Raw genomic sequence first — 15,939 nt, 5'->3', positions numbered from 1 at the left:
TTAACTTGAACCACTGTAAATAATTCTGTACTCCAGTTTCTTGTAAAGCCTCTTTTGAATAAGTGCTTATATTTGCTTATTCTTACTTGATCACCCACCCTGTATTTGGCCTTTCTTCTTGTTGGCTGGTATCTAGGATAATAAACAGTCCTGATCAATTTTTGCTCATCAGATGAAGTTACTTCAGAGGGTTTCATGTTGATTGTGGAATGGACAGAATTGTTATATTTATGTAGAAGTTCTGGAAGAATATTAAGCCATTTATAATTACCTTGAAGTGTAAATTGTTTATACATAAGATTTTTTAAGGTTCTGTTGAATCTCTCTACAATTGAGGCCTTGAGGTCACTGTAACTCGAGTAATGTTTTATTGCCTGGCTTTTAATAAATTGTTGGAACACAGAATTATAAAATTCTTTACCATTATCTGTTTGCAAATAGCGCGGGGATCTTCCACTCTGATTGATGATTGTCCTGATGGCTTCTGTAACACATTTTCCTGTCTTAGATTTGAGTGGCACAGCCCATGCAAATTTTGAAAATGTATCTATTACAGTGAGTAGATACTTGTAGCCCTTGTTGATTTTGTCTAAGTTTTTCAACTGTCCACTTGACAACTCAATCAAGTCGCTTTGCCATAAATCATCTATGCCCTTTGTGACTACTGGGAGTCTCTTGAAATTATGTCTGGCTTGTCTGTGTAATTCATCAACAATAATTTGTCTAGACATAATATGTAAACAAGAATATTGCAACTATGGGGTGTTCCGCAGCTGATACTACAGGATTTTCTAAATATAATTTGTCCCCTATTTGTATTTTAAATTCCAGAGAGCCATCATCTTCAGCATAGGCTGTTTCTAATGTATTGGGGTCTGTAAAATCCTCTAACTCTACACTGGTGATTTTCACTTTGTTATCAGCATTTGTTATTGATAAGGTGGGGTAGTGGTGTGCCTGTGGTTGAAGCCAATATTTGATCTTGATTGGTCTCAGTGTGCCCCCAACAAAAAACTGGTAATAAAATTGTGCAGGGGACAGCATATATATTTTGCCACCTGGTGTAAATGGTGAATCATATTCTTTGTTGGGGATGCTGTACAATTCAAGAATTACTGTATGTTTTGGATTCTCGATTATGCCTGTTATTTCTTTTTCTGCTGTGAGCAATCTGCTTGTTACAGATTCAAGGTGCTCATTGATGGTCCTAACAACATCATCATGACCTGGCTTGATTTTTATGTCCACAATAAGTTTTTTGTATTGTTGCACAATTTCTTGTAGCTGGGTGGCAAAAACAGACAGAGCATTTGCTTGATTGGATTCCATGGTTCCTAGCTGTTGCTTGATATTAGCTACAATTTGTTGCAAATTTTCAACAATTGCCAATTTTGAATTTTGAGCAGTAAGATCATGGACCTGTCTTCTGATATCCTCAAACAGGGCATGCAATTCATTAATATGTTGATTGGTTGGAAGAGTGCCCACTGTCTGTGTGAGATGTTTGATCTCTGCTTGGATATTCTTGATATCTTCTGATTTCAATATGCGATTCACTGCCCTCTTAATATTTTTAAGTTCCTGTGATGTGGGAAGATTTGATACAGTATTTTGCAAAAATTCAAGTGCCAATTTCACATTGTTTAATTCAGAAGCATCAGCCACATTTTGCATAGCATTTTGGAGCAGGGCTATATCTGCCTGAGTGGGTGTGGATTGTTGTAAAATTTCAAGTTTTGTTTGGATATCATCGATCAAGTGATGAAAATGAGATAGCTCAGATTCAGTGTTGAGGTTTTCAAGCTTTGTGATTTGGTGCTGGACACTGACAAGAGTATCTACAATCCCAGGCAATCGGGATTCTAGTACATTTGCCAAATCACTTTGCACTGCTGCTATTGTACCTTCAAGATGGGTTATGGAACTTTGAATTTTTCCAAAATCTTCATATGTTTCAAGTTGCAGCTTAATATTTGCTACACTCCGAGTTATTGCATTCAAAGCATCAGAAGATGGCAAATTGTTCATAAAATTTTCAAGTGTCTCAATTTTTTCTTTAACCTCGGCTATGGCATTGTGCAGAGGGTCCAGATTAGGTATTTGGAGTGATTGAATCTGTTCCTTTAGAGTGGAAATCACTAGATCAAAATCTTCTTGTGATTTTATGCTTTTGACAATTGTTTGGAGCTGTGTCTGGACATTATTTATCTGCTCTTCCAATTGTTGTTTCAATTGCTCAGAGTTGGTGGCCTGGGTCTTAAATTTGGCTTGAAGAGCTGCTACAGCTTCTTCCAAACTTTGAAAATTATCCAATGTGGCCAAATCAGTATATTTTTGAAGCAGCACTTTGAGTTCAGAATCAATTTTAAGAAGAGGGTCCATGCATTGTGATTGTAAATTTGTAATTTCTAATTGAAGACTGGCATTGAGTGTGGTTTGTAAAGCTTGTAAATCAATTCTTAATTTCTTGACTCTGACATCAAGCATCAGAATCTCGTCACTGTGATCTTCATGTCTTGTATGGCCAAATATATCATTAGGCATTTTTGTTTTAATGGTTATTTATTATAGAGTATCTGATTCTTAATTCTATAAAAAAGGGTATAAGCTTGTCATAAGATCCAGGGACCTCAATATATAAGCAGTCACCAGCAGAAACAGTATATACAGTGCCAGAAATCATGTTTGAGTGCTTAATTCTATAAATATTTCTCCCTACTGAAATTTTAACATCACCCTCAGGGGTTGTAATAAATTGTAATTGCCCACCTACAGGTAATTGGTAATGATTTAAATTATTGTTAAATATGTACAATGTTTTGCCTGTTTCATCATCATTATCTGTAAGTATGCTGTTCAGATGAATAATTAACAAGCCACTCAGTTTAGACAGCATATCAGGAGAGGGTTGTGGTGTTGGCAGCTCCATAATAGCCTGTTTTTTGAACCCAAATAAGTTCATAGGCATGTTTATTTATTTCAAATCATGCTCTGTAATTGGGCATTGATTCCCATTTTTCAAATCACAATGCCCCCATGGTAAAGTATGTATGTCACATGATAAAATGCATCTCTTATCATCATGTGGGTCCAGGGCCACTTTTCTTACAATATTTGTAGTCAACAAGTGATCCTCACTCTGAATTCTATTTTCTGATGTTTTGATTGAATTCTGGGATTTGATGCAATTTTTATAATCTTCAAATTCAAGATCTTTTTCCACAGTCACTCTGCCAACGCCCTTGGCCTTTTTGGCAGCAACACCACTACATGTTTTAAAAGTATACACCTTGGCACTTAACCCAGCAAATTCCACAATAACATCACCAAGTGTCTCATCTTTTAACTTGCCAGGCACCTTTTTGTTGTGGTGGTGTTGAATCTTTGTATGTTCACTGGTATCAAAGTATTGAAACAATTCAGGCTGTGACATATCTTGATAAACATCTTCTGTTTGAATATCAACAATAAAACTATCCGTGTCCATGTACAATAATTTTACACGATCACCATAAAAAGGTTTCAACTTATCATAATACAATGTTAACATACGTAATTTGGACGATTCCAATATCACAGCCCCTACATAAATAGGTTTATCAAACTTAATCTTTGTTTTTTTCATGTTGAAAAGTGCCATGTGCTCATCATAAATTCTTCTGTAATTGAAATTAGGCTTTGCAACCAATTTTTTGCTCAGGCTGGGGTCAGTAATTATTTTAACATCGGTATGTTTTCTGACATTTTCAATAGTTTTGCCATACACTGAATTCACCATCAATTTAAACAAGCCCTTATCAAATTCGCTTTTTGCAGATGTTCGAAGCTCTGTGTTTGTATCAATGTATGGCTTCAACCATTCTGAGTGCCTGAACCTCAAAACTTTTCTAACTTTGGTCACTTGGACACCATGTTTCATCAGGAACTGGAGGTTTTTGTAATATGTGACATATCCCTGTTTCGGCTCCAGAGTCATCATGAGCTTCTTCTGTTTAGAGCCAGGTGAGCACTGAACCTCGGGAATTGGGGGCAGATCAGAAAATTTATTGTGCGAATGATCTGGAAATATCAGATCAACCTCTAAGATGAGGCCATACTTACTGTCATCAAAGTTCTTAAGATCCTCAATATTGAAACCTTCAACCCATTCAAGCCCTGCATATGGCAGTTTTTGCATCATGGCATGACCATAGAGGCTGTTTGCATCTACATACAGTATATAATTTGATGGCCGTGCTGGATCATAATCAGGCATATATTTATTATTTGCTCTGGCATATCTCTGGGAACATTGCACCATCCCTCCTCTTATACCTTTCTCCATAAACAGATACATATCTTGATCGTGGATCAGATCTAATTGCATTTTGGTGTTCAAAAACGTTGCGGCCCATGCTAGGCCCGGGGCACTGAAAAAATACATTGGGTCCAGTTTATAATTTTGCATGGAAGATTTTCTGAATGCCTGCAATATATCAGCTAAGAGGGTGACATCAAGTTTCAAATATGCCATGTGATAATCACCAAATGTCTGGCATTTTAAATTGTTCCACATCAACTGGGCATGGTGATAATCCTCATCAGTGATTCCAGATCCTCTGATTCTGCTGTAAAACTCTTGTTGTGGTGGCAGGGAACACTCATCAAATTTAGAAAAATCTGTAACATAGTCATATGGATATACACCCTTCCGCCTAATTAATTTCAGGTCCTGATTTGGAAACAATGCACGTGTGATTTTGAATTGATCATCAGATAATTGAGTGGCCAGTGTAGCCAGGCTAGCAGATAAAATTCTGTAAGAATCAAGAAATCTTATGTGAATAGGAACACCATCAACTTTAATTATTTTGCTAATAGATATATATTTTTCATCATTTTCAGCTAAAATATTTAAATTCTGCTTGTCAAACCCCTCGTATCTGATCAGATGATGAAAATCATAATTGGATGCTCCATGGCAAAATATGGGGACAAATCTTGGTCTCTTGATCTTAATATTACAGCTATTACACAGGGCCTGTTTATATCGACCATCTGTATGAGAATGGTGATGAACCTTGATATTTGTATCTGAAAATTCACAATCACATACCGGGCATTTTTCTGCATTGTTGAAATCTTCAATCTGTTCCTCTGTTAAAGGCAACATAGGCTTTGATTTTAATAAGATGTTAGATGCTATGTCACGGCACTCATTTTCTATTCTATGTGCAAATATTTTGATGGCATTTGGTCCCATGTATAAGTGTGGCTCACTAGCTACACCATCCCGTATAACTATATAACAAAAGCTGGAAGGTTCATGTAACTGGTATGATGTACTTGAAGATTCTTCAGGATCTGGATTGCAGAATGCAAGAGGTTTGAGGTTCGATTCGAAATCACAGACAATATATGCTGGGTGTTCCAACAAGGCTTCATACTTTTTGAATTTGCAATTTTCACTTGGATTGGGCATCACCATATGAACAGGTTTATGGTTCCCACAGTATTTCAGATGCTCAATTAACTTGTTTTTGGCAATTTCTGCATTCTCTTCCCGAACCCCTTTTACCATTTTTTGACCATAAAATACAGATAAACATCTTCTGCACAACTTGAATATTGTATGAGTTTTGTCTAGTTGTGTTCTCACTAAAGCTTGAAGATTATGTATCAGAGTGTAATGATATGTGCCATCCTCTTCAATTAAGAGCAGATCAATCGGAATTGCAGATTCATCATCAAGTGTACTGATTCTGAGAGGATCTATCAAGCAATTGCCAGTGGAACAAATAAATACATTAATAGATAATTGTTTGCCATTATTATCCCGGGCCTTTTTTTCAAATTTATCAATATTCTGAACAGACATTGGATATTCCAAACCCTCGTCAAAATCATGTTCATGTTGCTTGTAATAAGTTATTCTCTGAGGATCCCTTGAAACTGGATACAAAGCAGCTAATATACACCACAAAAAGCATTTCTGGTCGGTGTTTTTTATATTGACCACGGCTCTTTTGTTTTTGATATTAGCAGGTAATGGCACATAAGTGGAACCTTGTAATAAGCTGAATTCAGAAATATTAACATATAACTTGTGCGGAGAGCCACATAGGCTCCATCCGGACTCTTTTGCCGCAAATTCAGAGTGTTTGATATTCAGTTGATCCATCAATCTGCTTATTATTGTGTCTGAATTTGCATTTGAATAAACCGGTACAGTTTCTGTTATGTGGGGCTGTGTAAATTTTGTGCCGTTTGGTTTCTTATATTGTGTATACAATTTGAGGGATAGCTTATAAGAGCCATTTTGTGCATTAAGAATTGCCTGCAGGTCAGAATTTATACTGTTCAAGAAATTCTCAATACCACATCTTGGCTCTGATACAAAACGGTGATCCCTTAATTGGCCGTTAAAACTGCTATGGATAGGTGGTGCATAGCGTGGCTGCTTTGCTGCTCTAGCATTAAGAGGTGCTTCGTGCTTGCTTTTCAGACCAGATGTAGATGGTTGAGGGGACAATGTTGATGACTGTGCAGAGCAAGTATCTTTATGTTTATATGTAAAATATTCCATGTTATATTTTCTATTGCATTTGGGGCAAATTTTTGTGGGAGTTCTGTATTTGTCCGGGTTACAAATCTTTTGGTGTCTGGCCCAATTAGAGCTAAATATATTTTTATTGCATTGGTCACAATATTTTTGTTTTGGCATTTTTGTTGTTGTTTATTATATAAGATTATCTGGGCTTCAATTCAAAACTTTATACTGAATAAAAAATATCAGTTGGGTTCAGCACTGTGCTTTGTATATTTTGTATGTGTGTGTGTGTATGTGTGTGTATACACTTAATATTTTTGGCTTTGGTATTTATATAAAATTTCCTGGGTTTTTAAATCTAATCTATATGCTTATTATGACAGGTTGTAAAGCCAATAGCTTACAAGTGTAAAAAGAAAATAATTATTCATTCACACTGACCTTCCGCAAATACCTGCACAGACATGCATATCTTGAATGGCAATAATCTTGTTATGTATAACAGGCTGGGACAAATATAAGCTTGACTCTAAATATGAGTGGATTACAACAAATATCAGATTTTATATTGTTCAATTAAACCAAACAGGCCTGTAAGTATGAGAAGCACTGTATCAACACATCTGTTCTCCTCAGTCAGTCTCACAATACTGGCTGATGCAATACTCGGGAATTTCTGTAAATACTGGCGCTGGGGAGAACATGCAAAGCAAAAATCAATACTACCGTCTCGGGAATTGTACACACTGACACAGAGGGGGGGGAGAGAGGGGGGGGGGGAACATGCAAACACGGAGCAATTCTAGAGGGGGGCTCTGCATATTGCATTGTTTTAATATTAGATAAGCAAATTAAATAGTATCCAATTGAACTTAAACCTGAAGTAAATATGTATAGGTGGGTATGGATACAAGTTTATAGACAAACATCTGGCTGATGCAATTTTTGTAAATATTAGCAAATCTGCTTGAGAGGGGGGGTTAATACTTTCCGATTACAAAACTCTTGGGTTAGGCAGGTGCTACACTTAAACAAAAAACTTATATGAACATGTTGAGCAAGTTTTAAGTATAGCAAATCTGCTTGAGAAGAGCTCTTCCTTTCTGAATGGCATTTTTACAAAAATCTTAGATTAGGCAGAGTTCCACACTTGGCAAAAAGCTCATGTGGCCATGTTGAGCTTGTTTTAAGTATAGCAAATCTGCTTGAGAAGAGCTCTTCCTTTCTCGCGCTGATAGTACAGTCAATCATACTACTGGCGTTCAATATTGTCAACAGTATCATATTTGAGCAGGTCGCTTGTCACCTAAACACTACAGCTCACAGGTTGGGAAAATCTGACATGAAAGCAGATAATACGCTTATGCCTTATTTATATATAATTTTCACGGGCGTACAATATTGTTAAGAGCGTTAGTTTTTGTAGAGCTCTCTTTTTCCATCTTTCCTCTATACAGTGAAGCTGTAGAAGACACAATTAGCTAACCTAGCATACAACATACCTTCCTAATTAATATAGATATTGTCACACATTCCTCTTATTTTATACTGTTGTAAATAGAAAAAATTATGTATGGTAAATGTTTTGTACATTACAGGGGAAAAAATGCAAAATATCCCCCAACTTTAATTCGATCCACCTCTGAATCGAATTTTTTACATATTTCACGCCGTCATATGTTGTTCTATTTGCTTCTTTTACTTGCCTTGCTTAATTAACTCTCGCTAATTAGCATTTTTTTTGGAAGAAGTCAACTAGAACAACATATGGCGGTATGAGAAATATGCAAATCAAAGAACATTTTAGCAATATAGGGGCCCTAGCAATTAGCTTTCTCGACTAGGAGTACTCTTTCAAACATCTTCTGCTGATCGTATTACTAAACGAGGACGTTTAAAATGTTTGGGTGTTGAAAAAGTTTGACCCTACTTTTTTATTTCTATTGTTTGCTAATAGATGGCGCTAATAGTACCCCCTCCCCTCCCCTCTCCCCTCTTCTCCTCTGCTGTATGACAAATAGCACAAACATAAAAATCAAAGATTTTGGAGAGCAAAACATAAAATTTGCATGCATCTGATGTCGAACCAGGAACTTTTATCTTTCGGGGAGTCAACATTATTTTTTTACTCAGTCGTCATATAACATGAACACACGCAAAGATTCACATGTGCTTTTTATTATTTTGTGTTCGGTAAGTACAAGTATATTCTTACATAAATTTATTTGTTAATTTAATAAATTGTAAACTCGAAGCCTGCTATACTAACACTCCTTCTGTCTATTGAAAGCGAATGTTGCGTGCATGCGGAAATAACACAGAAAAAAAAAGCGGATGGAAGCAATTTAAAATCAGTAGAGCAAGGTCAGTATTACGAGAGCGTAAAAACATGTGCTTTCATTCAACTTCGAAAAATAAGAATAAATGTGTGCATACAGAACACATATGCTTTCTTTTCACAGTTGTAAAATCATATTAAATTGTACATGAAGTAAGTTACGGGAAGACTCTTTCTTTTATGTCTGTGTATATGTTGTACAATTAGGTACAAGTATTGTACAATTAGGTACAAATTGTTGTACAATTATTTCCCCCAGTTGCCCAGTTAAAGTTGGGGGCACAACACTGGTACTATTTGTAATCACAGTGCTTACTCATGTATTTTGTTTAATATTTTATTTCAAATTCACTGTTAGAAACTAGTGTTGCCAGTTCCTGGATGTAGGTTTACCTACTCTGTTGGTTGTCGCTGTCAAGCTTCCAGTATTCGTACAGCATAAAAAGCTATAACCCCCCCCCCTCTCAAAATATATACATTGTATACGCCAAGATGCTCAATAGCCTAGCAACACATCATGAAAAAAACATGCCAAGAGAACCCAATAGGTTTATAAGTCAGTACTGCCAACTCCTATTTGTAGGTTAGCTTAACCTGTAAAAGATCATATAGTGGAATTTTTGTAGAGTAGGTTGGTAACACCGACGAGCATCAAATAATAATTTCAAGCCTCAAATAATAATTTCGAGCCTCAAACAAAACATCCAATAAAATTGCCAAATATAAAAAGGGGACAATAGACCCCCCTCATAAAAGGCTACAGTGCCCCCACAGTGTCGCCAACACTAGGCCCCCAACAGTATTGCCAGACATAAAAAAATACATGGACCCCTCAGGTCCTTTGATAAAAATTTACAGTGAAAAAACCCAGTAGGTTAACAACACTGTCAAAAAATCTACGGTAGTGTTGCCAGATGTAAACAGAGGGCAATAACCCCCCCCTCATAAAAAGCTACAGTGCCCCCACAGTGTTGCCAACTCTGCTCTCAAAATATACATCATAAAAGGCTACGACGAGCGCCACAACCTTGGTGATTTTTCGGGTAAGGAGTTGGCAACACTGCGCCTTACGAGAGAAATCCATTAAGGCGATCGAGCCTCACCGAGCCTCACCGAGCCTCAATTGATGACTTGGTACCCGGACACTAGGTCTACTAGCATATTTATATTTTTTCATAATAATGGAAACAAGGCTTAATGGTGTTATAAATGTTTCGTCTGCTCTGCCTCCTTCAGGCGCCAATCAATTTGTTTTTAACCCTTGCTGTGGCATTTATCGCTTACAATGATAATGCAAGCTGCCCAGTCTTTGTTGGTTTGTTTTTGTAAATACATACCCCTCGATCTTCCACTAAGCGTTTGTTAATGGCCAGGCAGGAAAGAAGACTGATTGTTTGAAACTCGCATCTGTAACAATGCCAGTCTTTAAAAAACAACAAAAAAACACATAAACACTGCTGATAAGTGAGTGAGTGAGTGCAGCTTTCGCGTGGACCGCAACTAGTTTCTGTCTTACTGTATTCTCTGGCTGGTGCATTCAGTTTGTTGCTAGTGCGTTTGCATTTTTTTTTATATGCAGCAGGCAGCATGAAGCGAACAAAGTTAAGTGGGGCGGCTTATCGTAAACTTGCAAACGAAAAGCGTGAAAGAGAAGCAACCTTACAGAAAAAGCTTGGTACAGTGGACACGTTTTTTAGGCGAAAGGAACAAGTGATTTCCGAAAGCAGTTCAAAAATTGAAGTGGAAGCGGCTACATCGAGTGAACTCTGTGAAACGCAAAATGTCGAAAATATTGTGGGTTTAGTGGAGGAAGAAAGTGCACCTGAGGTAGTTTCCCCTCAGTTCGTAGGAGTTCCTGATTATGACAGTGAGAGTGCAAATTTCGTTAGTGACGATCCTGCCGAGTGGTGTCTGAATGAGTCTACAATTGACATTCTTCTAAGACGTGGAATTAATCAGAATGCTGAAAACGATTTTTCTAAATCGCAAAGACTCATAGCAGGTAAGACAAGATTGTGGACAATCGCGCTGCGACGCCAAGGGTCCCGGGTTCGAATCCTGGTCGGGCTTGGTTGTTTGTGAATGTCCATTCATCAATTTCATCCTTTCATCACTCATCCTCATCTTCGCAAATTAGCCAAGAGGCACAAAACGCGAAGTAAAATAAAGTTAATCAATCAATCAATCAATCCAAGATTGTGGACAATGCATTAAGAATATTTTTGTGTACTGCGGAAACAAACTGTTCAGCTGAACGTTCGTTTTCGGTCCTAAAAAGACTGAAAACTTATCTCCGTTCACCATGTGTAATAAAAGACTGAACGAGTTATCTATTCTCCACATCTAAGCAGACATCTTGACTGATGGACACATCAACTTTGAAGAACTTACACACGAGTTTGCTGCAACCAAAGTGAGGCGGAAGCGGCTTCATTTATGACTGGTGAGTGGCGAATTTAATTTCTCAATACATTACATAATTTTAGGTATAGCACATACAGAAAATGAATTGTGTGTTGTAGATTTTTATCCTTTGTTTTTTATTTTAGTATGTTCACTAATTGTTATATTAGCCTGTAAAAATACTGCAAATAAGTTACTACTTTTCTTTTTAGAAGGGCACACATTAAGTTTGTGCCTAGGGGCGGCGAGGAAGCTTAATCCGCCACTGATTGTCTGCACATAACACGTTCCCATTTCATAAATAATAAAATTACATCCCATATTATACATACATATTGTACAACGTGTAAAATGTTGTGTAAATATAGAGAACTGCAGAAAATTTTACCCTGAGTTCTTTAGAGGATTTACAAAAAAATCTATGATAAACCAATCCCCTATCTGTCCTATAGGAGATAGACTGGGGGACCTGAAAGCACGGGCTTTCAACCATTGCAGGGGGGAGAGGGGGCAAGGGAGGTAGAAGTAGAAATCTTCCTTTTCTTTCGAGCCGCCGTTTCTACCTGGAAACTGGTCAGGCAGAAGAAGAGCGAGCTAGGGTATCCAGCCAGCTTTGCAAGCGGAGAACACCGATGAACGAGAAGAGCGTGGAAAAAAAGGTGTTGCGTATGAGCTGTGGTGGCTTTAACAAGACAATAAATATTGTGATTTGAATATAATTCGAGATGTGAGATTGCTTGATCTATCTCTGCTAGACTAGCTACTCCTCAGTGCACGTCACTGCAAATAAGCTTCAGTGGGGAGTTTCGTCGTTGTGGAGGATGCTGAAGTATATGGGATTCAAGTACAAAAAGAGCAATGACGGTAGACGATTTCTGATGGAGAGAGCCGATATAGTTACAGCCAGAGTAACGTTTTTGCAAAAAATGCATCTTCTTAAAAAATAAGGAACCTTTGCCCTATATAGGTATTTCATTTAGATGAAACGTACATACATCAGAAAATCTGCCAAAATAAAGAGGGTACAGGGGGTTTAAAAGTGCCAGTGGGTAAAGGTGGGCGCATTATTGTTTGTCACGTAGGTTCCAGTCACACTGGTTTTCTACAGGAATGTAAACTAGTTTTCAGTGGTTTTTGCAGTTTTTAGATACGCTTGACGAAAGGAACATCAAAGACGCAATGATTGTAATGGACAATGCTAGCTAACATTCGGTACAGTTGGAAAGAATTCCTACAACGTATACACTTGATATCATACACTTATCGGTATTCTACTGACCACAAGATGGGGATAATACGCATTCTCAGGCCATACGCGAACAATGAGACGTCTGTATTTCATGGTTCTTTCGATTTCAACTCCCCTTTCCCGCTACTCTGGCTACGTTGCAGTCTCTCTCTCTAAACGGCCTGTCTCGTTGCGCTGGATAGGTCGTTTCCCCGCTCTCCACTTCCCCTGCCAGCTTCTAGAGCGCACGCCGTAACAACTGAAAAGAGTTTTGTAATAATTGTGAATACTACTTACGTGGGCAGACCATCCAGCACAAATTTGAGAGGAAAAAGAATTTATAGAATTCTTGTTGGGAAACCCAATTGTAAGAGACTTGTAGGAAAATGGAGGGATAACGTTAAGATGCACCTAAAGGAAATCTGTGAGAATAGAAAATATAGGATTGATCTTGCTCAGGATTGGGACAAATTGAAGGCTTGTTTTGCTGCAACCATAAACCTTCGGGTTTAAAAAGGCTCGAGAGTTTGTTAAGCTATACATCTTGTTGTCCTGTGCTGTCGTTATCTAAAAAGTCCAACTTTGAAATGTCACCTATTTCATTTCCATGATGTATTTCTTATTCTGCGTGGCAGCAGACTCGGCCAAAAAATAAGCCCCGGCCAAATTTAAGGCCACGAGACGCCACTGATAGCACGTATCCAAGATGGGGCACAGGAGGCTCGACTCTGTCCCCAGGAAATTTTTCAGTTTACGTTAGATAAAATAAGGTTTTTGGCTTCTTGAATAATGTGAAAATAATGTAAGGAGAGAAATAATTATCGAGGCAAGACGGATCATGTTTTATACCCCTGTTATTATTAACAGCACGTATCCAAGGTGGGGATGAGGTGGCTCGGGCCCTGCCTCGGGAAAATTTTCAATTTATACTAGATAAAATTAGACTTTTGGCGTCTTGAATATTAGCACGTATCCCAGGTGGGAATCAGGAGGCTCGAAACTCCCATTAAGGATTTTTTTTCTGTTTACACTAGATAAAATTAGGATTTTGGCTTCTTGAATAATGTGATGATAATTTGGGAGAAATAATTATCGAGACAAGACGGAGAATGTTCTATAACCCTGTTATTGTTAATAGCACGTATCCAAGGTGGAGTTGAGGTAGCTCGAGCCCCAACCCAGGATTTTTTTTATTTTACACTAGATAAAATTAGGTTTTTGGCTTTTTGAATAATGTGACGATGATTTAAGTAGTTAGACAATTATCGAGGCAAAACGGAGAATGTTCTATAACCCTGTTGTTGATAATATTGCACGTAAACTTTTCTTGCGCTTTCGGTGTTGTCGCAGCGCACTTGAACACTATGTAGAGACTTGTCAGCATTTGGAAGCTGCACAACAAAGGTAGCGCCACACGTAGGGCGATTCGTTGTAATTTCTAATCTCTGGAAGGCGGAACAGGGTACGTTCTTGAATTAGAGAAGGAGTCAATTACTGGCAATATTAACGAATCGTTTTATCTGCGGAACGTTCTAGAATATAATTAGGATATAAATACGATTTTTCGGTTGATCTGTACAATTTATCGGTTTATGAGATTTCAGAGGTAGCCTAAGTGTGACAATTCATACAGTCGATTGGTGATCAGATCAGTCAGCGTCCTCTTGTTGCTTTATAAGATATAGTCATTCGAAAATGAAGACATTGACGACATCAGAACTTCCGGGGCCTCAGTGTAGTGCTTGTTCGGTTTGAGGGCCGAAGAGATCAAGGCCTCTCTCTCTCTCTCTCTCTCTCTCTCTCTATAAAGTGAATATTTCAGCAATACCGGATATTGGAGAGGTTTATTAAAACAGAAATAAGCTGCATAGATCAACTGAAAATCAAAGTTTTGAGTGATGATTTAGTTTTGACAGAACTAAATTTCGTATATGCAGTCCGAGAATTTCATGGTATAAAAAAATACTTTTCTTTAAGCCTACTGGGTTCGAAACACATTCAAACACTTAATTACCATAAAGAGACAGCCGAAAATTTTATGAATGTCGAGAAGAGAAAGCAAGAAGATGTTGCATATGTAGACATTTTAGGCGGAAATTGCAGGCTCTACCAGGACCCAAATCAGGGCTCTACCAACTGAGCCACCTAGCCATCCTTGACTTCAACCGATTTTTTGTTAAAATATCTACATAGTACATGTCCTGTGTATATCAAATCGTAAGGTGTTGCCTATATAGTGAGCAAGCACAGAAAATATAAGAGAGAGAAGAAAACTGAGGAGCATTCCCACCGGTTGAAGATAATTTTTTTTTCTGTGGTCAACAAGAGCTACTACTTTGAGGGGACAATGACAGTGGCGTAATAAGGGAGATTTCACACCGTGTCGCCTGAAGATTAGGTTTGTGTTGTGCGGCCTTTTGTGTCGCTACGGTGTGGAACGTTTCTGTTGATTGGCCCATTCCAATCGACATGTATCGCGTGTCCCTTCGGTCTGAACCCTTCCTAAGTCTTGAAAATCCAAGTCACAAGGATGGAAAATTAGGGCCTTGTTAAGATTAGGTGTGAAGGCAAGCTGACGACAGCACCCTAAAGGATCATATCCAAACCTGCAAGAAGAATGCATCTTACTTCAATCTCCAATACGGAATGATAAAACTTCTGGTGAGTTGATTTTAAAAAATGTGTCAGAGATAAAGAGAGGCTTCCCAGGATTTTCAGGAAGGGAGAGGAGTTACGCATACTATTTTGGGTGGTCAATGCTGGGTCAAATGGGGTTATGACCTCACCAACCCTCCCTTGGGCACGTCACTGGAGATAAATGAGTAAGCATTTGATCATACTGGGAGACGAAACATTAGATGTGTTGGAAACGGAAGGGTTTTCACTGTGCATTAATTGTTTCGTGATCCAGCTGTATTCGAGAAGACTTCCTTTGTTTCGTGCCGATATATGACAAGACAGCGGAAGCTGTGACAGGTATTTTTGAACACTTGTGAGTGCTAAGGCTTGAATCTGAACAATTTGGTGGGTTTCGGCTTTTATAAGAGCTGCAAACATGGGAGGACAAGATACGTTAGTGGTGTTCAGGCTCGAATCAGAGAGAAATATTCTAGAGCTGTCTGCGTCCAGTTCGCAGCCCACAATTTGAATCTCGCGTTGTCGAGTGGATTGTCCATCCCGTGCATGTGTAACAGCTTCGTTAAAAGACACCATAGCTTTTCTTTTATGCCTCATACGAAATGGACAAACACACATACTGAGATGTTTCCGGCACACAATGTTAATGCATGGAAACAGAGGAGTCTAGTGGTAAAAAATGTTCCGATTTCACGTTCTGATTAGAATGACAGCCTTACAGTGGCGACGATTTAAGGGATAGTTAGTTGCTCCCCATTTTCTTATTTTCTTGCCTCAACATTATGGCCTCTTAATGTTAAGCCT

This window comes from Lepisma saccharinum, chromosome 20 (genome assembly GCF_977018435.1).
Source record: "Lepisma saccharinum chromosome 20, izLepSacc3.1, whole genome shotgun sequence".
NCBI classification, from domain to species: domain Eukaryota; kingdom Metazoa; phylum Arthropoda; class Insecta; order Zygentoma; family Lepismatidae; genus Lepisma; species Lepisma saccharinum.
Note: the sequence above shows the minus strand (reverse complement) of the source record.